Source organism: Epargyreus clarus, unplaced genomic scaffold (assembly GCF_041222505.1).
Source record: "Epargyreus clarus isolate Ecla_fem2 unplaced genomic scaffold, WU_Ecla_fem_2.2 ptg000006l, whole genome shotgun sequence".
In the NCBI taxonomy this organism is placed as follows: domain Eukaryota; kingdom Metazoa; phylum Arthropoda; class Insecta; order Lepidoptera; family Hesperiidae; genus Epargyreus; species Epargyreus clarus.
The window spans coordinates 12,852,683-12,877,161 of NW_027332214.1; the positions used below are offsets into that span (position 1 = coordinate 12,852,683).

At 34.7% G+C, this 24,479-nt stretch overlaps 1 protein-coding gene across 1 annotated transcript in view; it reads left to right on the forward strand.

Moving 5' to 3' along the window:
* The window catches only part of LOC140742994 (neural cell adhesion molecule 2), a 292,771-nt gene that overhangs the window by 83,198 nt on the left and 185,094 nt on the right, over nt 1–24,479 (forward strand). The window contains exon 3 of the mRNA XM_073074118.1: nt 12,991–13,025. The gene's annotated coding sequence lies outside the window, so the exon portion shown is untranslated. The remainder of the gene's footprint in view (nt 1–12,990; nt 13,026–24,479) is intronic.

Here is a 24,479-nt window from a genome sequence, read left to right on the forward strand (position 1 = left end):
AATAAAATCTTTGCTTCAAGCTCAGCAAAGTTATTTTAATTGCGTTGTGTTTATCCTCCAGGATACTTTAAAAGTAAAACAATATTTCTTGCTTGATATGGGGTTATTAGGAAATAATCACTTGCTTATTTTTTACTGCGAAGAATATCTCAAGTAAATATTAGTATAGGTAAGATAATGACAATTTCTACATTTGTTTGTGTAAACATTAGTCATATATGTATTAACCCTTCTTGGGCCAGCGTGACGGACTTTAGTTTTGAACTAACTTATTTTTAATTCAGAGTCATGTACAGAATAATAATGGTCCGCCGCATTTCACAGCTTTATAGCTAACGCTGTGCCACATTAATTTTATTTTCGCTTACGATCGTTCAAATGCAATATTCGCAAGATCTTCAATTTCATCACATTCATTGTCATATGCATTTTGATATTCGGACATGACAGATAGAATATTTGCTAAGTCTTCGATTTCATTGTTAGTGCCATTATTACGATCATGATTGTTTTCCCGCTGACAATGTGCAGTTAAACAGTGAAATCTGCCAAACTTGCTTGCAACGCAAATGACAAAATTGACAAGCGTGTTCAATTATGGTGTAGTGGATAATAGTGGACGTATCGTTCGGGATAATTATGTTGACTAGGATGGCAGGTTATGAATTGACAGATGATGAAAATTGAATAGAGAGACCTTTCGCCTTATGTGAATATATATGAGACAAATAAGAGATAAATCGAATTTTGAAGAAGAATATCCAATCGTCTAACCTTCTACTTTCTTGAGCCCAATATAGTATATAAAATGAAGTTATTTTGAAAAAAGTCCAAAACGAAGGAACAGAAAGAAGAAAATTCGATTTAAAACAAGATTTTTCAACCAACTTCATCAGTCGTATCTCTAAAGAAGTTTCCCTAGAAACTTTACATAAACTTCCAATTTCCCGTCTAGACGTCATGATGACCATAAAACAGAGCTCAATGTGAATAAATCGCATAGATTATTCATGGCATTGCGAAGACCGTAAAAAAATGGGACAAAACAATAAAACCGATAGTTTTACTGCGTTTTTATGAGCGACGATGACAGGTGAGGATCAGGGTACGGTTCCTGGGTCCAAGAACGTAAGAACACTTTATGTTCCTGCCGGGATCCGCTATAAAACATCCTCATCTTTATTTACATGCGAATGTTGCTAGCTCGCTTGGATAAATAAGGAGATGCGAGTTGAATTTGTTTACTTCTTAGTAATCTTTACGATGCTACAAAATATGTATACATACAAAACGTGAGATTAAAATTTCCTATATAATGTGTATTTTTTTTAAGGGAAATTTTGTCTAAAGTGTTTTCAGTTACTTTTTTTTTATAATATAGGAGTATCAGACGAGCATGCAGTCCAGCTGATGGTAAGTGGCTACTGCCCCCCATGGACATCTGTAATCAATCTCAGATAGGATTAGATATTCCTATATATACAGGCAATTCCTATATATATAGGAATATCTAATCCTATCTGAATATTCCTATTCTAAATAGTCCTAGATATTTCGGCCACAGATGCGCCGCTACCCCTGAGGACTAAGCTGGAACTCCTCGGAAAAGTCGGTCTCCCTTACCACACCCTTCAAACCTGAACACAGCAGCGCCTAACACTGCTGTTATTAGGTAGAAATAGGTGTGGCGGTGGTGCCGCAGGAGTCGAACCACAAAGGCTTCTACCACCTTCGCGTACATTAAAAGTAACTGAAAATATACTAAAAATTTACCTTGTTCCCCTTCATATTGGGACATTAATAAGTTAATTCATCAATAAGATGTCTGCCTGGCCGAGAGCTTAATCTGGGAACCTATCCATGTGGATGTGGTAACCACTTCGATACTTGAGTAACCATGATATAAAAATGAAAATTTAGCTCCAAAATCGTAACCTTAAAATGTGAACAGTACCTTAAAAGGAAGGTGTTTTGTTTCGTTACATTTATGCATACATCGACGTTATCTCACGAAAATATTCCTTTCACCCACCCATCATTAATGGCAAAGAGGTTTTTACGAGCCACTAAACGTGAACTCTCGCCCGGAGCTGTGAGATCTTTTTTATTATCAAAATAACGCTGAGGTTTACTATCAAGAAAGTTTCTAGAAGCATAATATCTCGGCAATAAAATTCGGTCAAGTTTGCACAAGGTGGATTTTAAAGGTATTTTCTACCCTGAGTTCATGTTCTTTTATGTCTCCCCGTGTTAAATAGGAATAGTGGACCTGTAGGTCATAATCCTCTTTTTCCCTGTAGTCCCGGGACTAGAATAGGGCTACGGTATCCCCTGCCTGTCGTAAAAGGCGACTAAAAGGGGGCTTCCGGGATTGCGGGCGGCAAGAGTGGGAGCTCAAGCCGTCCAACAAGCAACCCCGGGAAGGACGGCGGTTTGTGTAGCCGCATGCCGTCGTAAACACCAGGTGTGCGGGAGGAGCGTAAATTGCTCCCCCAAGGGCAGAGCCCAATAGGGGCATCGCGCTCGGAGGACTCCGGTTGTGTTCCATCGGAGATTCCGGAGTTCTCCGCCAAGCGCTGAGGACGGCTACCGGGGGGGTTTTAGTGCGGTAAAAGTCCCACATAACCCGGCGTCGCTCCCACGTCGTCGGGTACCTTTTGAAGGTTTCCCCCTCGTAAACAAAAAAAAAAAAAAACAAAAAAAAACAAAAAAGGTCATAATCCTCTTATCATAATTGAGAAAAACCTGACGCATACTCCGAAACTTTATTCAGAGGAGATATCCGTGCCTACTATAAACCATTACGTGGAAGTTCAGGATTCAGCATGCAAGTTCAGCAGCAAGTTCAGGATTTCATAGAAAAGATAGATAGTATAGAAAAGACGAACTGATAATTTTCTCTACTATATTTGCAAACATAACAATCCACAGGGACTTGGCAGATGATATCTGCTAAGTTAATCAACTTCTCAGCATCTGAGCATCTTACCAACTTACAATCCATCCATATAATTCCACTATAACCTTTTATCAAAAGTATGATACTTATCTCTTGAATGACCACTTGAGAGCTTTTCAAAAGTTCCCATCAAGAACTTGGTACTTCTATACACTCGTCTCTTCAGTCGTCTCGCTGAAATCCAATTTAATAACTCAAAGAAGGTAGTAAATGAGAAATGGAGGAAGACTTACTGACCGGGTGACTTTTCTCATTGCAAACTGTTAAGCGATTTATCATAGATTATATCAGACTATGAAGGAAATTGGTGAAGTAAATTCATAAATTTCCCATTAAAAAGCTTTTTCACACAAGCTTTTATATTTCATGGGAATTTGTAACCAAATTATCTAACACACTATAGTTTTAATTGCGAATACTTGCTCGCTTTATTGCCACTTCATTAGACTAATAAAATTGGACTTCTGTGACAACACAAATGGGAAAATTTTGTAAAATCTTACTCAAAACTATAGTTTATCATATCACATATCAACTTTCTGTTTAGATCTCAAACCAGCCTTTTGGCTGCCTACTTGGAACTAATTAAAGAAAAGCGATCCTCAAACTTTCAGCCGCCGATAAATCGCAAGATCAAAACAAGTGAACGGACTCAAAAGTTATAAGCAATATAAAACGGGGATATGCCAATAAATAAGGATTTACTGCGGGTTTCAGTGACGTATAAATTGGATAAAGATATTTGGAATCGGTATACGAGAAATGCTGGTACAGCCCACACCAATAAAGTAGCGATTTGTAAATTGCGCCCGCTCGCATGTTATTGTGCTGATACTGGGCGTATTCTGTATTTATGAGGCATTGTGTGCAAATTATATGGAATTTTTAAAATATTACCATTAAATATGTTTTGTAATATCGCAAAATTATTTCGTCATAACATGCAATTAAAAATCCAATTTTACAAAAATCACTTAAATACATAATTTTAAAACAAAATATAATCAATGAAGTCGGTTAATTAACGATGGCAGTAAATGACAGCCTAGTATAAAGATAAAGATTAGATTTTCTAAATTAGGCAAATTATGTTTAAACTTTCATGTAGTACTTCTGGGTAAAAAGCAAGAAATTTGATATTCTGGGATTAATTCAGTCTTGCATAATTAAAAACTAAAACCATCGGTAACCGATTTATAATACTTCTTACATTGGCGCAGGGTATCGCGAATTTACTTCAGTACGGCCGACTAGAGTTAAATTGTAGGAATGAGTTGCATGGTCCGGATTTATGGGTTTTCACCCCAGCATCAAATAAAGCAAATATTTTGAGCGTTTGCATTTATTTCATCCGGTACCCGGTTTTTATCCGATTTAAATATTTTATTTTTGAGCGGATTGTGCACGACTATTACTGGCGTTGGATTTTCTCGAAACCAAACAAGTTTTTTTGGGTTATGTAAAACGATTAAAAAATAAAAAGAAATCCTGTGTTCAGGCTATACGATTGAAATAATAAATCTATATTGTGGTTAAATGTTTTTAAAATTACTTTTATATTATTACCCGACTGCCAAGGAAGGGTTATGTTTTTCGCGCGTATCTTGTATGTTTGTCTTTCTTTATTTGATCCGATCTAACAAACGGCTGGATGAATTTCAACAGTTAAAGTGTCATTATATTTGTCTCAACGACCCGAGTGTCCTTAGATAGGTTTTAGTAAAAAAAATCAAAATGGCGGATTTTTGGCGCGAAATAGTAAGACATTTAAAAAAAAAAGTTAACCGAACCTATCGAGTAGGGTATCAAATGAAAGGAAATTAAACGGAGATTATAAACACATATTTGTATATATATAAAACAGTAAGGTGACTGACTGACTGACTAACTAAATGACTTTTTCATTTTTCAGAAATCAACGTACAGCCTAAACCAAGGACCTTACAGTTCTGAAATTTTGCACACAGGTTCTCTATATAGCTTGAATAAGTACTAAGAAAGGCCTTTTGGAAATTCTACCCTTAAGAGGGTAAAATAGGGGAAAACAGTTTTTTTGAAATCCTTTAATTTTGAAGCAACTACTATAAAATTTTGTATTTGGCTTTTTGGATAGGAACAAGGACGCACTTATTTATCCCCCTCCGAAAAATCAACCCCGTAGAGGGTAGAATAAGGGTTAAAAGTTCATTTGAACAATCGTCAATTTTGAAGCAAACACTATGACATGTTGTATCAGGCTTTTTGGATAAAAATAATGAAATGCTACCTCTAACGAGGTAAAATAATGAGCGAAACTTTGATTTACTGAAGTTATATATTTTATAGACCGTAAATGGTGAATTTCGGTGAATGGTGAAATTCGCAAAATAGTAACACGTTTTAAAAAAGTTAACCAAACCTATCGAGTAGGGTGTCAAAATAAAGGAAATTAAGAGGAGATTACATATACATTATATAATATATCTTATATATAAAATTCTCGTGTTAGTTACCGTACTCCTCCGAAACGGCTTCACCGATTTTCACCAAATTTTATATACATATTCAGTAGGTCTGAGTATCGGCCACTATCTTTTTTTTACACCTAAGTGATAAGGGTTGTTCATCCTTAACATTTTTTTTTATATGGCAACACAACGTTTGCCGGGTCAGCTAGTACATATATACTCGTATATACACATCGAGATGACTGTCTGACTAAATGAGTGAGTTGCTGTGCCAGAGATCAACGCAAAAGGAAACCGCTGAACTTAAGCGTGCTGGAATTTTACACATAGGTTCTTTATATAGCGTAAATGAACACTACGAGGATAAAATAGGATAATATTGTTTGCACATCTTTTGTTTTTGAAGCACTATGAAACTTTGTATTTGGCTTTCTGGATAAAAATAATGAAATGCCTATTTCACTGCTTTTGGAAATTCTACTTCAGCCTTTTTGCCTTTTTGGTGCAGTCGGGTTTTTGATTTTTTAAATTAATTACTTGTGTTATTATGCTTATACAATAATATTATGAAAAGCTTTTAATTGTGTTGAACCTTAATATTTAAAATTACTATTTGATGACATTCAAGTTAAATCACTTGATTTGTTTAATTCTTATTTAAACGTTAGACTATATTGAAATAAAGTCACTAAAGAACAATGATCGGGATCGCAGGCAAGACATTAAAACAGACGGAACGCAGGGCTCCATCGTAGGTCCATTTTGGCTTTTAATAAAGCATTTATCTGAGGTAGTATTTGCTGCGTATTATGCTTCCTTGAATTTTAAAATATACTCTTTATATCCTAGAATGTCTTACACAGATTTGTATAACATTTTATATATTACTTTATAATAGACACATACGTTACGATAACTCGCTAATACCCCTTTAGAAGGTATTGTATTATATAATTTTAAAGGTATGTATTATGTGGTCTGGATATACCTATACCTCCCCCAGTCTTATGGAACGATCTGTACCCAGGCGTGGGATAAAGAGGGTTGCAACCAGATCAGTAAATATAGCGTACCATATAAGTGAACGGTTACACTGTTTCCATTTACGTCACCGTACTCGATTTTATGTTTCAAATAATTTATTTTTTGAATTTCCAACGGATTGTGTTTTACTATCCCTCCTGATGGCTCGATGGCGCTGAAACGTGGGATTGAAACCTGAAATTGGAATTCAATGTTCGTTTATTCTGCGCTTTTAATTATAACGAGATACAGACAGTGATTTTGCTAAACAATACTGTACAGTGTATATTTAAACTACAGTTTCAATGGGATTAATTGGGAATATGTATATTAAATTAATCCATTTTTGTTTGAGTGCTTTTCAAATTTAATTTTTATTTTTGACGAACGAAGCTGTGTTGTGAAGTCATATAAATACCTTTATGGAATTATATATCTGTGAGTGAGTGTTGAATGTCAATAGTCTACGATCACTTCGTAATGTTTTTTTGTTATGGAGGAGCGGGAAATCCACATTAGAAACCACATCCTTTAAAAAGTTTCCTGCAACACTTCTGCAACTGTTCACAGGTAGATAACTATTCTAGGATGGTTTCACAGAATGGTTGTGACAACTTAACATCAGATGGGCCATGCTTGTTATTCCACTGTCATAAAAAGAGATAAATTATAATCAATGAACTAATCTGTTGAATTTCCAACTGTTTGCTGATTGGATGCAGAAATAACGTTAAAATTAATAACTACGTGACATTCCAATCGGTGTATTGTTTGACCTGTAAATGTTGCGAGGCCGTCATGCATAAAATATCTAAAACAATTGTACAATGGCGTCAGAATAGCAATAGAAATTAACTGGTAATAATTCAAACGGTGCATTGTTTAGAACATGCATGATCAAACAGGGTAATTTATTAGCGGGTATTTAATATTATTGGGAACAAAGGTACGAGTATAGGTTTGATACTGGCCACATTATCTAATTCACCATTATTCTATTTTTCTTCGTTTTCTTTGTGAAGGCTTTTGATTTTATTTACAAAAGACGTGGCGTCCTCAGGTCTTCATGGCGATTCAACATGATTCTCCATAAATATGTTACCATTGCATTGTAGGATTATTTTTATACTTACGAGGTTTATTTGAGAAACTCACGGGAGACAGTAGCTATTTATCCTTTGCAGTCTGCATTTACGTTTGCTATATTAATTTTATTTATTCGATTATTATAAAGAATTCCTTCGTAACATAAAACAAAAAAGAAAACAATTAAATCGTCGCTTAATCTTTTAGCTGTTAGTACATCTCGACATAATAAATCTAATAATTAAACACGAATTTACGTCTACAAAGTTAATGTTGGGGAGGGGTGTGAAAGGTTTCTTCAATATAAATGTCAAGTCAGAAGGAACGCCCCAGTCGTCAAAAGAACCATACGAAATTAATGCTCAATAAATTTTATTGCTCAGAGCTTCCGTTTAATTTCTAATCGATTATCGCCCGGAGTCCGATTCTAATCTGGGGGCCGATCGTGACCACACGCAGTTGGGAAACATACGAGGTAATAAAAGGGGCGGTGACATCGCCTTTTGTGTATAAACGTGATAAGAAGTATTGGGGTAGAAGTTAATGGAGTAAAATAAGCAAGCGTGTTGTTACTTACAATCATTATGCGTGGGTATGGTGTTGTCGCTATTTTAAAAGATTATATTAGTAATAATAGAAAAAATATTCGTATACGTTAACGCACATTATTCCGAAAAAATATTATTATGATTCTAGGATTTAAAAATATATATAAGAGTGATTTGTGGAAGGGCTCATGTTGACCACGTTTTAGAAAACTAGGGCTCCTTACTTTACCCTGTATGTATATCTTGGAAGTAGCATGCTTTACTAGAGCTAATCAAAATTTATTTGTAAAGGCAAGTGATAAATACCCTAGGAACTCTAGAAATCCAGACCGATTAGTACTTCCTAGAAAACCTAGAACAGCTTTCTATCACCGAAATTGTGTCGCTATGTGTGGAAGAATATTCAATGCTGTTCCTACGGACATAAAAACTTGCCACTAACAAAATTCAAACATAAACTAAGATTGTGGCTAATTGACAAATGTTTTTACAATGTGCAAGAATTTCTTGACATAAAATGATTAATTTATTCAGTATGTAATATTAAGTTTTATTAAACTGAAATTTTATTTTTGTATAGGTAAATGGCGAAAAGTCTTGACATTATAATTATAATCTATTCTAATGTATTAATTATGATATTTGTGTGTATTATTTTATATTTAAATAATAATAATTGATCCTGTAATTTTATAATAATTTTGTACGTCAGCGATGACAAAATGCATAGTATTATATTGATTATATTATTATTATATTTTTATATTGATAAAATATGTATATGAAGCATTTTACAAAATAAATTTGATTTGAATTGATTTGATTCAATTATCAGACTCCCATTGAGGAATCTACAATTCAAAAACAATGCCATTGAACTATGACATATCATGTTAATTCCACACATACCAAAATCAGTGACACGAAAAATTCATAGCATTTTAAACCATTTGGAATTTTCCCTTTTGGAATTTACATATAGAATCCATTCTGCATTTTTCAAATGTCCCAGCTAAATACGCGACTGCATTGCACCAATTTTTCACCCGTATACGCCCATCTTTCGGTAACAACAATTAAAATCTGATGGTAACTTCTGCGCCATGTAGCAGAAATCTCATCTATTGCCCCTAATACCATTCAAGTTTATTTATTAGATAAAAGATATCGTTTCAGTGTGGCTCGTTTAGAAACGGTGTCAAATTTACGATATTAATAGAAACTTTGACTTCATAACCAGCCATTTTCGGAATTATGGTATCGAATATTGCTTTGCTGCGTCAGACACTTTTTGACGTGGAAAAGATGTTAAAAAATACTTCGATAAAAGTTAGTTTTTAAGCACACTTACGTTCTTATACGCTCAACAAATGTGTAGGGTTTGTGTCCCGGTTAGACTAGGATAGGCTAGGATATCTTAAGAATCAATTTGGATTATTCGAGCCATTGTTAGGTCTGTCAAAGAAAGTGCAGGTTCGATCCCAGGCTAGTCACAAGATTAAAAAATATTTTATTTATTTTTAAAATATTAGTGTCTACACACCAACAGTGTTGATTCAGTCAATTCAGTACCGAATTTACATTTTTGCTTGCGAGTATAAATCTACAAGGAAACCTCAAGGAATCTCCACTTTCAATTCAGGGAACAATGTCCCCAAATTCTTTCGTATTCCATTATTTATGTTCCACTTTTCTACTGTCTTATTGAGATGTCTCACCTTAAGTGAGTAAGCGATAGACGATTAAAAAACTATTCGCTTTTGATATTAAGCAAAAAAGTTTTGCGTTTTGTAAATACAAGCGCGTAGGCCTATGTATATTGTATTTTAATTTAAACATTTTCAATCGATACCCAATACTTTTTTATCTTTATCATTGTGTGTCTAAAACCCTTCTATATATTCCACCATTCTTATATTCTTCAGTGCATGGAGTATCATCGGGCTGCATCGGAATAATATGTGAAGATTAATAACTAACCAGACGACATTTGATTGTTACTTCGTTTGTTTTAGCGATTTAATAATAACAGAACAAAGTGAAATGTATTTACAATTACAATATTGTTTAATTTTGATTTACTACATAATTGAACAACAGTGATAGCCTAGTGGTTAAGAAACTCTGCCTCTCGATCGGGGGTCCGAGGTTCAAATCCCAGGCACGCACCTCTGATTTTTCAAAGATATGTGCGTATTACAAATTAATTTACACTTGTTAAAACAGTGAAGGAAAACATCGTGAGAAAACCTGCATAACTGAGAGGGTTATAAAAAAAATCTCAAAGGTATGTGAAGTCTACCAATACGCACTTGGCCAGCGCGGTGGACTATGGCCTAATCCTTCTCATTATGAGAGGAGACCCGTGCCCAGCAGTGGGACAATAATGGGTTGATGATAATGCACACAATTGGAACAGACCCACATGCACCAATATACGAATTACTAACTTTATCAACTCACGGAATTGATCCTTTCTTTCCAGAATATCTTAAAAATTATTTTCCTATTGCCATTTTACTTTAGTTTTACAGTTACTATACAACATTTTTATCACATATGTTTTGATAATTGTTTTTTACTTTTACTAGCTACATGTCGAACAAGAACCGAATTTCGCGGCGAATTCTGAGTGTTTATTTATTAAACAAGTATATTCTCAACGGTCAGAATAAACGGGGGTCCGAGTGAATGGAAAACAGACGCTTCTGTTCACAACTGAAATAAATATTTTCTTTCTTTCTACTCCCTTTGCAAGAAACTTGGGGTGAATGGTAGAGAATTAAGCCGCGCTCCGCTAGAGTTGCAAGACTTTGCATTAATTTAGTCGTCTTTACGAACGAAAGGATTTTATTGTGCTGTAGTTTTTTGATTCGACGATGACCTAATTCTTGAAGCGCTTAAATATACAAAGAGGAACCTCGCTGACAAAAATTCTACTAGAATTAGTGATTCGTTTAAGAATTCTTTCAGGGCTGAATTCTAAATTTGTGCTATTTTACAGCTGGCGTTGCTAAGTGCAACCATTTTTATTGTCAAAGTTGGAGGCACTACGAAACTAACTGCGGTTACATTAATAGCAAAATATTCATAGTAAATCACGTTGATTTTTTTACCATACGACATAATATTACTAATATTACAATACTATTTTTCTATTACAAGTAAATATTATAAATTTTATTTTCAAGTAGTCAAGCCTAAGATCGAGAATAGTCCAAATTATATATTTTACGCCTTTGAATTGTTCAAACCCGATTATATCAGGCAATTTTAACATTTCAAATTTCAAATCAGATGAAAGATATTACTGTAACCTACAAAAAGACTAGTTATTTACAATTTAAAAAATGACTTAGCCGTAAATATGAAGCCCCTTCAATTCGTGCGAGTTACGGAGCGTAAATGAATCGGAATAAAGGAATCGACGAAACGGGCGATGTTGCTGAAAAACGAATGAGCCGACGCCAATAAATATTTCTCATGCTTTTTTCTTTCAATCTCGCCGCGGAGGGCAGTAAGTTTGACCTGAATTTGTTATACTTTGATACGTAATCGACGTATTTTTCCTTGAAGTATATTTTTATTTTGTGTTATTTATTTCGTGTTCTCAGTTAAGAGAAAATGAAAGGTTTTTAGAAAAGGTTTCAATTCATTGGAGTTTTGGCCACAAAATAAAATAAGTTTAAGCAGTAATAGATCACTATAACTAAACAAGCTAGTATAGAGGTAGTGAGTTATATGCTGCTATTCGTAAGTTTCTAGTTGAACTTTGAAGTTGTTAGTTCATATTATATAACGTTTCAAATTCAGATTCATTAAAGAAACTTGTAGTTTCTTGTCATATTTGTAGTTAATGGTAATTGTGTAGTTAAATTTCGTTTGTTCTTCTTTCATAGCTCTATTAAGTATTTTAGTATACACATAAGCGCTGTGCTATTTCAGCAGCAATGTACGATCTATTTATCCTGGAGTATAGCATGTCATAAGAGACTAACAAAATATCATAGAGCAGAATCAACTTCTACACATAAATTTCCAAAATTAAGGAAGGCAACACGCAAGCGAAACTACATTCAAAACTACAACTATATTCCATAACGATATTAATTTCCTTGCAAAATATGAACGCGGGCGAGGTTGCGTAGGGCGAGGTTATAAATACGAATGACCCTCAATATTTCGCAACGGAGCAAGCAATAAGTTTGTGCAGACCCCACCTGAATATATTACATTTGGAAACGTCATCGTCATATTGGTAAAATCTTCGCTTTTAGGCCGGATAATCCAATATCATTTCCATTTATTTATTGCAATAGCACAATGTATTGGGTTTGTTGTTGGGTATTTTTATTTGTTGTATAATTTTTCTCTTTTCGATAAATATTCCATTCCATTAATTCGTATGTATCTATGTTTTCTGTAATTTTCTTCTCTTCGACCCTATAAATAAACAAAATGAAATGGTATGACAATATTATTTGTTATTTTCTCCTTTTACCTTTTAAATAACTAAGATCGTATTTTAATATCAAAATATGTGGGCATATTTAGCACAAGAAATTCTTCAAGAAATTAAGTCATAGATGAATCTTATTAAAAGTACCGTTTATTTGCTTTGATAAGAAAAGATACTTCGCCGCCTTGAAATTGAATGAAGCCACTAAACGGTTGATTTGTCAGCTGTTTGTCATTTGTTTTTTTTGAATTATTGACAAATGAAAAACATTCTAGAGAAAATTTACAAATAAATAACGAATACTGCTTAATTTACATAATAAATAAATAAGTACATCAAAAATTTTAGGAACATTTTAGCACGGAGGCGTGGCAAAACTTTTTTACACAACCATTTCAATTCTCAAAACTGGTTACATTTTTTGTTAGGGGTGAGTAATCTTTACTAATCTACGTTTATTTGTTACAGATTATTGAAGTCTGGATTCTTCATAATGTAGAAATGTAAGTACATGGAGATTTAGATTTAGTCTTACTTGAGTTTAGTCAACGTCCGATAGTAACAATATGTTTGATAAAGGATGATGTATCTTGCCTTGGTTTAAGGCCTCGAATTAGGGCGATGTACCAATCTAGATATCATATAATACGCGGAGAATCTACTTAGAATCATCTAACGAGCTAGATTCAAACACTAGTATTAATTTCCCGACGTCAGTACCATCGTAACACAAATTGCTTGTAGAATTTCATAGTAATTTCAAATGTAAATTGCCAATTTGGGCAAGCGACGATTTTCTGAATAACTGGTGTTACACGTAATGTTTCAATCTACTGAGACACTTCAGTTGGTCCCTATGTAGAAGGGATAAAATTGGAAATACCGTGATTCCGCGTTCTAACAACTAAAATGAATTCCCTGTTTAATATTCAATAGATCGGAAATCTATGAGTATGGTTTATTAGGAAAATTATGGAGTTCGTCGAGATGGCTAATATTTTTCGATAAAATTTTGTTTTAATGTAGCCAGCCAGTTGTACTGATTTTATTCGGGTCCATCGAATCGTTGATTAAACGATGACAAGTTTATTATATTTTGGACTTGCTTACCCGTTGGCGGGTAGCGTTGAGTGAGTAAAATTAAGTGGATTAAATTAGGTAAATACTCATTTTTTTTAATAGAATTTATTTGTTAGAAACAAAGTTATTTGACAGGCTCAGTGTTGGATGCCCGATATATTAAGATTTTTGCTGTGTACTTGTATACTAATGTTCTTGTATCGGTTATATCCATCTTGGTACTGAAATAATACAACGATTTCTTCAACCAATTTACCACTACAAGTACAACTCTAATTTCAAGAGCGTTCCTTTTCTCTTCTTCATGCTAACTCATACAATCGTACCAGCCAGTGATTATATACTTATTATTATAAAAATAACACATCATGAAAAAACACAAACTAATTAAAAAATACTATCTATAATAAAATATATTTCTAACAGTACTGATCGGGATATTAATACCAGTGTTTGAATATAACATGTTGGGTAATTCTAAGTAGATTGTATATCAGTTAATATCTAGACCCTTGTAATTCGTGGCCTTTTTGTTACGTGTATTCATTTAAAACGCGCAATATCCTATGTATGATATAAGTGCAAAAAAGTTCTTTGATTTATACATTTTTTACTAATTACTCAAGAAATATATTTCCCTCTCTATGACATATCCGTCATATAAGTCATTCAATCTGATTTCATGAGCGATAAAATTTATTATCGTTTATTTGGTCATAGTCAGACAGTTTTGGAAGCGAAAATTATTCGTGTCAATCTGACAGTCATATGGATTTTTAGTTTTTATTTCGAGTTTTTATTGCAGATAAATATATGTTGGCTATTTGGGATTCCGTTTATCGTAAATCTGCTGCTATCAAGCTTTCATAAACTGTTGTAAACGATTAGGGAACTAACATTTTGTAGTTAGCGAGATATATAAAATATATGGTTTTTATTTACAGTTTTAAATCATCTGTGTTGTAATTTAGTTCATACTCAGTTATAAATATTCTATTAAACAACTTGGAGTTTTTTTATAAGATTGAACTAGGAAAGTAGCAAGTAGTTCACCTGACATTACGACCTATGCCCATTGCCCGTATGTAACCACTTTCATATTATAAAATTTGGGGTTCTACCTGAAGCAGATCAGATAAACGTTGCATTCCTGAAAAGTATGATGATCGCCAAGTTAGCCTGTATTAAATTAATCATTCATTTCATGACGACAGTTCCTTTTCGGGCAAAAATTGGATGGGTGACCGTCAGGAGATAAATAACACATCATACTTCCAACCACCACAATAAGCTGTGCCACCACTACAACTAGCTCTACACCTTAAAAATATATATACATACATGACATACATATAACCGCATTTATATACCTACAATAATTTTAAGGAAACATCATTTTTCACAAGGAAAAAAGATGCCACTAGTATAGGAAGGTACATAAGGTTTCCAAAAACTAATTAAATATATCCCTCAGTGGAACTATTATCTACGAGAAAACTTATCAGGACAAATTGTCCTTGAAACAGAACAATTAGACAGCTCTCCCGGGGGACGCAAAAACTCGGAATTACTTATGTTCCCGAACTACCCAGTGACTTGATTAGGGTATTCCCATCGTTTTTACCTTTTGCTTCATAATAGACGTATTGTATGATGTACATGCGTATATAGAAGTTAATATGACGAAAGCACAAATTTTTACTAAGGCAGTGATAGCCTAGTGGTTAAGAAACTCGGCCACTCCTCTGATTTTTTCAAAGTTATGTGCGTATTAAAAATTAATTATCACTTGCTAAACGGTGAAGGTAAACATCATGAGGAAACCTGCATACCTGAGAGATTTCGAAGGTGGTAGAACCCTTTGTGGTTCGACTCCGGCGGCACCACCGCCACACCTATTTCTACCTAATAACAGCAGTGTTAGGCGCTGCTGTGTTCCGGTTTTAGGGTGTGGTAAGGGAGACAGACTTTTCCGAGGCGTTCCAGCTTAGTCCTCAGGGGTAGCGGCGCATCTGTGACCGACCTCAGGTAGGAATATCTAATCCTATCTGGGGTTGATTACAGATGTCCATGGGCGACAGTAGCCACTTACCATCAGGTGGACTGCATGCTCGTCTGCTACTCCTATATTATTAAAAAATATATATTAAAAAAAAGAACTCGAAAGGTATGTGAAGTTTACCAATACGCACTTGGCCAGTGCGGTGGATTATAGCCTAATCCTTCTTATTATGAGAGGAAACCCGTGCCCAACAGTGGGACAGTAATGGGTTGATGATGACTAATTGCACGACTCATGATGCGAAGCATCAGAGTGTGCTTTACGATCGAAAAAATTTTTTCGCTTCATTTTGGCGGCTATTTTTATTATTATAGCCTTGATAGTTCACGGAATCAAGATATTTTGCATACTATTGTCGAGATAATTTAATGGAGATTAATTCCATACTTTTTAAAAATTGATTTACTGCAATAGAATTGGAAAAAAACACCAAAATAGGTCAAAAAATTTTCCTGTCCGTCACTTGTGAAAAAATCCATCATTTGAGTTAATTTTTTTTTTTAAATTCTAATCGACGATTGTAGGTCACTGAATGCGAATGATTAATTAATTCAGTGTCGTTTAATTGCAATTAATAAAAAACGAAAACTACAAGACTGTATATCTATAGACATTATGTACATTTATTCCACCAGGGGCGCTTGTGCAGTACCTTCTTCCTACTACAGCTGTTTTTCCGACAATTAATTTTGAACGACTTAAGTTTTTTTTTTTTTTATATTTCATAATTAAATGAGCAATGAGTCGTGCACTTTTGGATTTTCCAAACTTTTTTTATAATTTTTTTTATAATACTGCAGTAGCATGCAGTCTACTTTATGGTTTGTGGCAACCATTGACCGCTAATTGACATCTGCAATCATCTCAGGTGGGGCTCCAATCTCGTTTGGGGCTGATTACATATGTTCAAAATATATAATAAAATACCGAATGTAATCAAAGAAGAAGATTCGATAAATGGTTTGGTTATATCACCTTCAAAGCATCTTTAGTCTAAAACTAATTGGAACAAATCAAACATATTATAAACTCGATTTATATTTATCACATTTTCGAGTCTATTTTATCAATACTTGTCCTGAATCTCTTATAAGTCATCCTTCCTATCCACTACCTTTAGTAAATACACAACCTATAAATTATATCACCTAGCTATAAAACTAGTCCAAAACTAATCGGAGCCTAGCCTGAATCGCAACAATTAGAGGTCCCAAGGGACACAAAAACTCGGAATTACTTATGTTTGGGAACTACCGACTGACTTAATTAGGGAAACTTTTTATCCAGTTGCGTTGCGTGGCGGCAAAAGGCTCGCACGCTCCATGTCCCATTTGGGAAGTTTATATGAGAAAACGACTTTATGCCCAGTCAATTTATGTAGTTATGTTGTTTTTCCGAAGGTGTTTCGGGCTTTGTCCCTGTAGTTCCGGGATCAGAATTGGGTTACGGTATCTCCTGTCTGTCGTAAGAGGTGGCTAAAAGGGGGCTTCCGGGATTACGTGTATAAACCCGACAGTGTGGCGAGGTTCAGGCTTATCTAGGCGGATCCCAACGTTGCAACTCGCTCAGAAGGTTCTGGTTACGTTTCTTTAGAGATCCCGCTGTTTTTTATGCAGCACCGATGAGGGGCACCCTTTATTGCGGTAAAAATCCCACATAACCTTGTGTCGCTTCCATGGTACCTCGATCTTTTTGAAAGTTTCCTCATTGAAAACCAAAAAATGTTTCGTTCTTAGCACTAAAGCTTTCATATACTACTAGCTGACCCGGCAAACGTTGTATTGCCATATAAATAAAAAATGTTAAGGGTGAACAACCCTTACGAATTAACGAATATGCATATAACGAACTTAACGAATATGCATGTAAAATTTGTTGAAAATCGGTAAAGCCGATAAGATTTATATAATATGTATATTCCACAAAATCTTCTAGAACTCTTATGGACTTTTACGGGTTTTATTCCTTTTGAAGTCAATTGGAGATATTTATGAGTAATAATCTCTAATTTTAACTAGATTGTACCTATTGCATTATACAAATAAACAGTAATAAATCTTAAATCATAGTTTAATTGATTACTGAGAGAGAAACTGAGATTAAAGCCGTCGAAGTTGGTTATTTCATAATAAATGCGATTCGCCTCTGCAATTGCCTGTGAAATGGCTCTCAGCTATTTACAAGAAACATGAAAATGTAATAAGAAGCAGTGTTGCAGCGTTTATGAAGTGGGAAATTGTATTATTGAACATTTGTATCTGACCTTAAAATTACTATTTGACCTCAAGTAATTTCACTTTTTAGGTCGAGTTAAGTTTTGTCGTTTTAAATTTAGGCTGTTAGAACCAGAGTAGCCTACAAAAAACGATTTGGAATATGGGAAGAAGTAAAAGTGTATAATCCGCTCTGAAGTTGTTGCGAGGAGGTGTAATCATACAATTTGCTATGGCCACGCGATTTATTCAGAGCGGACTAGCAGTTTTACGCGGACTATACAACATGTTTAAATTACGAAAATACAGATAGGTCAAAAATCATTAAAATGCAGTTAGGCCACTCTGGTTCTAGCAGCCTCAATTTAGTTCTGGGTCTAGATCTCTTGTGAATCAGAAGCAATGTATGTATGAGCTCGGAGTCTACTTCATCTTAAATGACGTTTTGTAATTAGGTATTACCCTAGATAAGTTAAAGTTCTATTAAAAACGATGTTATCACTAAGAGCTAAGTCGGAATATCTCGTGTATGTGTCTTTCGATTTAAACTGGGATCGATGTATCATGTATGGTCGAGATTTAGATGGGTGACCATCTAAATCTCGACCATGCGTTCGTTCGATCCGTTTAAATTGCTTATTTTTAGATTCTGTTGCTTAATTTTGTATTTTTTAGTTAAAATATCAGTCATGAACTACACGATAGCGGGACACATGCGCTTTTTAATTATCATCTGCTAACCATGCTATAACATTTTTCTGATTGGCGACCGATACAACTCGGTCGAAAAATAGGTGTAAAATATACTACTGGTTCCTAAAAAATTATTCAGATTGCTTATTAATCTAATCTGTTCCACTTGGAATAATTAATGATAATAGTAACTGCTATGTAGCGTTTAACAATAAGAACATCGCCTATCGCGTATCGTGCTTAGTCAAACTTCGACAATGTACTACAATGTCTTCGCCTGAGCACAATTGGGTTTCAATAGAGTTTGCTCCGTTAAAGTTTTTTCTTCATTTAAATTCCCAATCGCCATTCTGTTCTGAAATTCCTTTGCGGAGAAATATTTAAGTTTTCATAACTGTTGCGAACTTTTGAAAGACCTATTGTTTCAGGAGTGAATGGGTTAGGTTTTCATTTAGCGATAAGTTGTTTCACTTTGTCATTGAAAGAACTTATACTTATATAGTCCGTGGAAGTTTTACACAATGTTTTTAGCAACGTTTTGTACCTGCTTTGTGTTGTGTACATAATAAACTTATTCAGAGAACATTCTTCACGGCGCTCTGCTTGAAAGTCAATAAGGTGCGCTGTGTAAGGTTTTTCGTTTAGAAAAGTAGCGAAAGAAACTCTAAAACATACATATTTTAAAATATTTATAAAATAATTTATTTGATCTAACTACAATCATTATCTATGTATTTTTTTAATGACGATGTCAGCTGCCTATTTATTGAAAAAATATGTACTCGTATACAGTTTAAATGGTAATAATATTAATAAAATACCTACAAAGCCACAATTCACACGAGAGTAAAAGCTTTATGGTAAAATCAATGGTGTAAAAATAAAGTTAACCATTTATTGCAAGAAAATACTTAAAATTATAAGAAGCCAATAGCTTCCAAAGACATTAACATATTACCTATATTGGATAATGTGTCAAAATGTTTCAGCTTTTGGAATGTAAATGTGACGTCTATTAGTATTGCTTTATACATATAAATGCTTATTATTCGATTTAAAAAGTTAAAAATAAGGAGTAAAAACGTTTAACCCATGCTAGATACGAGTTCCCATAAAACGTATATTTCCTGAGACGTTCACTTTGTCTAGCGAAATAGTGTGTATGAAAAATAAAATCATGCTGGCGGAAGCTTGTCACAAATAAATTACAAAGTTGCTTCGTAGGACCTGGAGACGCTTAGAATACACAACACTTGACTTAGGTGTGTGCCTGAGTAACAGCGAGTAACGATTAGCGAGTATAAGTTTATATCTCCACTTTGATGGCATGGCGGAGCGGTTAACATAACGGTCTGATGCGCAGAAGGTCCTGGGTTCGATACCCAGACAAATTTCTAATTTATGAATTTAGGATAGGTAGGTAAGAGCAGAGATAGCCTAGTGGTCGGTCTCTGTCGGTCTCTCAACCTGGTGGACTATGGCCTAATCCCTCTCATTCGGAAAAAGACCCGTGCCCAGCAGTGGGACAATAATGGGTTGATGATGATCAATTTAGGTTTCTGTTTCTGGGTCTGGGTGTTTGTGTGTCTGTCTCTGCGTGTGTCCATAGCATCCATGAAACAGGGGGCTGTGAGTGTAGAAAGCGTTTTATTTTATTTTTACTCAAAGCGAAAAACGGGACCTTATTTCCCAGCATTCGTATGTCCGGCTGTTCGTTTCGGTTGTATCTCTAAAATAATAATAGATACACACTTCTTCTTTTGAATTTTCTTCTTTTGAATTTGAATTTTTTTCTAGAGCTTTGCCACGCGGTTTCACCCGCGTTAAAATGAAACAGGGGCATCTGTTAGTTCTAAAATATAATTGGCCTAAGTTACTCCTTATTACATAAGCTACCTGCCAATAAAAGTCCCGTCAAAATCGGTCCAGCAATTTCAGAGATTTGCCAGAACAAACAGACAGACAGATAAAATTGTAAAAAAATGTTATTTTGGTGTATGTACCGTATGTATATCCATATGCATGTAGTAAAAGCGGTTATTTCAATATTAAAAAGAGACACTCCTATTTTATTTATATAGATGTATAATGATGACTGTTATAACTACTTCTGAAGATGGTAGAACCCTTTATGGTTCGACTCCGGCGGTACCACCGCCACACCTATTTCTACCTATCAGCAGTGTTAGGCGCTGCTGTGTTCCGGTTTGAAGGGTAAGGGAGACAGACTTTACCGAGGCGTTCCAGCTTAGTCCTCAGGAGTAGCGCCGCATCTGTGGTCGATCTTAGGTAGGAATATCTAATGCTATCTGGGGTGGATTACAGATGTCCATGGGCGGCAGTAGCCACTTACCATCAGGTGGACTGCATGCTCGTCTGCTACTCCTATATTATAAAAAAAGTACATAAATAACTTTTACTTCTATGGCTTCTTTGATGATTATTTTTAATATTAAAGGTGCAAATGGACATCCAATCCAATTAACGGTAAGTGGCTACTGCCGCTCATGGACATCTTTATTCTATAGCCCACTCCACATTATATTACTTCTTACCTGTGGTTGACCACAGGTGTGTTGCTACCTGAATACTAAATTAGAACGCCTCTAATAAGTATTTCTTTGATGTCAACACGGTCTGTCTATTTTTGCAGTGTATTTAATTTTTATAGTTTTCATTACACCTGCAACAGTATGACACGTGTTTAAAAGGACCTCGCATACGATATTCGTTTAAAATTCATTGAAAATTTTATTGGGAGCCCATTTTGTAAGAGCTGCACATGGGTACAATTTACGTGCTTAACTATGAGTGGGTTAAATTTCTATCTGAAAAAGCGTGGTAAAAAACCATTTCTAGACTTTAAGGTCACACAATTCAAATGCTATTTTTATTAAATATGTTCTTAATACACGATATAATGAAGAGATTTTGCAATTAATTTGGAATATTTCAAAACGCCTTAATATTATGTTTCATCATAATAATTACGGTGTGAAAGACGACTTTTTAATTTATAATATTAAAGTTAATCTAAATTTCAATCATGTCTATCTTAATATAATGAATATGTATTGAAATTATATTCAACGAAAACCAGACAAATTCAATGTTTTAAACTGTGACTTCATATGTGACTTCATATATTTTATAAGCTCATTGCCCTGCACTAAAATGTTACAGCGTGGTGGTTGTCCTCAACACTCAAAGATTAATAATATACAAACATACAGACCAAGTACATACAGAAATTTAAATTAATAATTTCGGCCTAATTAACCGGGTGTCGAACCCGGACCCCACTGCGTATCAGACCGAAGAAGTAACCGCTACGTTATACAGGTCGTCGTAATATAACGAATGGAAATAAAACACAAACGCAAAGCTTACAATAAAATAAAATGCACTGAAAAAGTATTGCAGTTATAAAATTATTATAAAACATTTAATTCATTTCGTTCTTCCTTAAAATATTATTTTCTAGAAAGTTTTCATAACGTATTTTCTTTTTCACTCCATTAGCTTTTAACAAGGACGAGGATTCGTTCTAATAAGTTCAGCTCTACATTTTATAATTTTATTGTTTTCGCATATCTTCTATGTTCTCTGTATGGTAGAGTCTACAGAAATAAAAGCAAATAAACTTCCAGTGTAACATTGAATATAACTAGAACTCTACGTTGCAAAATAAATCTTCAAAAGGTTACCTTCCATTAAAAGACTACTCAGATTTGATGATGGGAAGAAAGACTATGAGAGAATTTGAAGTGTTTTTATGGTTGCATGGGCTTCAACTGACTTTAAATGTGGACATGGTGTATGACGTACGGAACGCATAAAAATAGTTTCGTCGAGATTTGGGTGACTGGAAGTACAATCGGTGGAACCTAGCATAAGAGGCCGAATATCATTTGACTTCAACCTTTTTTTAATTAGGCGACATGGTATTGATATAGGATTTAGTAGCCATCCTAAATTTTAACGATCGGACACTCCTTCGTGCCGTCACTGGATAAGAAGTTACCCATCCAAATTCGGTAAGTACCGTACCAAAATTAAGTACCGTCGCGCTCGACGGTACTTATTTTGTACATTGGTGTATATAATGTATATGTGTGCAAGTGTGCATATACATAAATGTGAATATCATGTGGATATCACTCAATTTCTAGCTTATAAAAGCTATGCTGTTATACATAGTGTATTCTACAGATATGAACCCCACATCTGACTAATACACAGCTCTCATTACCTACATATTACGGGCTTAAAGTAGCTAATAACACAAAATTCCGTGCCGAGAGCCACGAGGTTTTCCTGTAAACATTATTTGCTTTCGTTTTACAGACCTTTGTGGTATTATATTGTCGGCACTCGAAACCTTCAAAGAGTCCAAACATCTTGTTTACTGCCGCCCGAAATTACTTTTATAAGTAAACAGAGTTTTTATTAATCTAGCCCGCTGTGTTATTTGGAGCGTCTTTGGTGAGGGAAACTTAATTTATGTTCTTCTGCTTGGCTTGGGTCTTTGCACACAAGTGAGGAGAACTTATGGTACTATACCATGGTGTTATAATGCGGATTGGTCGAGATTGAGTGGGTTAGGGAGCGAGTAATAGCTCGTGCCGGCATCCGCTGTCGCCGCTGTCGTTGACTGTTGCCACCTGTCACCACTCCATTAAATCTGATTTACAGATGCTTATATAAGTATGCGGGCTAAGTTTTTTTTAATATTGACGTTACAAAGGGGCATAAGCATAATATGCGGCTCTAACCTGAGGGCGGCACAGATACTTGGCAACCCTTAAATACCAAGACGCCTCAAATAAGTATATCTCCTTTACCACAGCCTTTAAATCACAACACAGCAGCGCTTAACACTACTGTTATTATACAGATAAAATGTGACGGTGATCCCTCCGGAGTCGATCTACCAAGGGTTTTATATTAAATGCAAAGGTGGTGACCTTTGCATTTCATATAAAAGCAATTTATCAGAATCATTTTTATGACTTATAATGAAAGCTACCATAGACCATGAATTAATTTTCTTTAATTACAGTTGCAATTGGAATATTATAACTATCCTTTTTTAATTTTCTCTTTGATCCACGTCTCTTGAAAACTAATAATTCACGGAGAAGTTTTTACGATTGAGGATTCATTACTGCATTGTTCCATTGCTGGCGGTGATCGAAGAACGATGATATATTTATCTTTTGGTAAATAACATTAATACACAACTGTAGTTAATAAGCATGCGATTAACCGGTAATGACAAATGGTCAGCGTCACTTATCGTGTACTACTTACTATAATCGACCCCGAGTAAGATTGGAGTCCTATCAAAGGTTGCCTGTAGATGTATTGCTGAGGATTTATTCTGAATTCTTACAAGTATGTCCACTGTTCATCAGGAAACAACAAATTTACATCGCTATTAGAAGACTTAGATACATTTTGCGGTAACTACGCCGCACGCAAAGACCAAGCCAAAGCAAAGACCACAATTAAAATACTTCGTACTATCAGTTGTTCACAAATATCCATTCTCAAACCTTTACTCGTATGTACTCGTAATGCAACAAGAGCCTTAAACAGAATATTGAAAATATCAATCCGAGGAATAAATAAAAAGTTCCCTCTCAGAACTTTCCCAATTTAAACTTAAATTGTGACGTTTCAATCGGGAAAGAATGGAGGGCGATTTTTGTCTCTCCGCCCTAGTGAAGCTAATTTTTATGTAAATACAGGAAAATTATAATGTGCCTCATTTGTATTTAGAAATCTCTTGCTGGATTTATTTTTTGAAAAAACTCTTGCGTCCATTATTTCCTCTTCGTGTTCGAGAGAGTATTGAATATTTGGAATTATTATTACATTTCCAATACAGTGAAGTGTCACTGTAT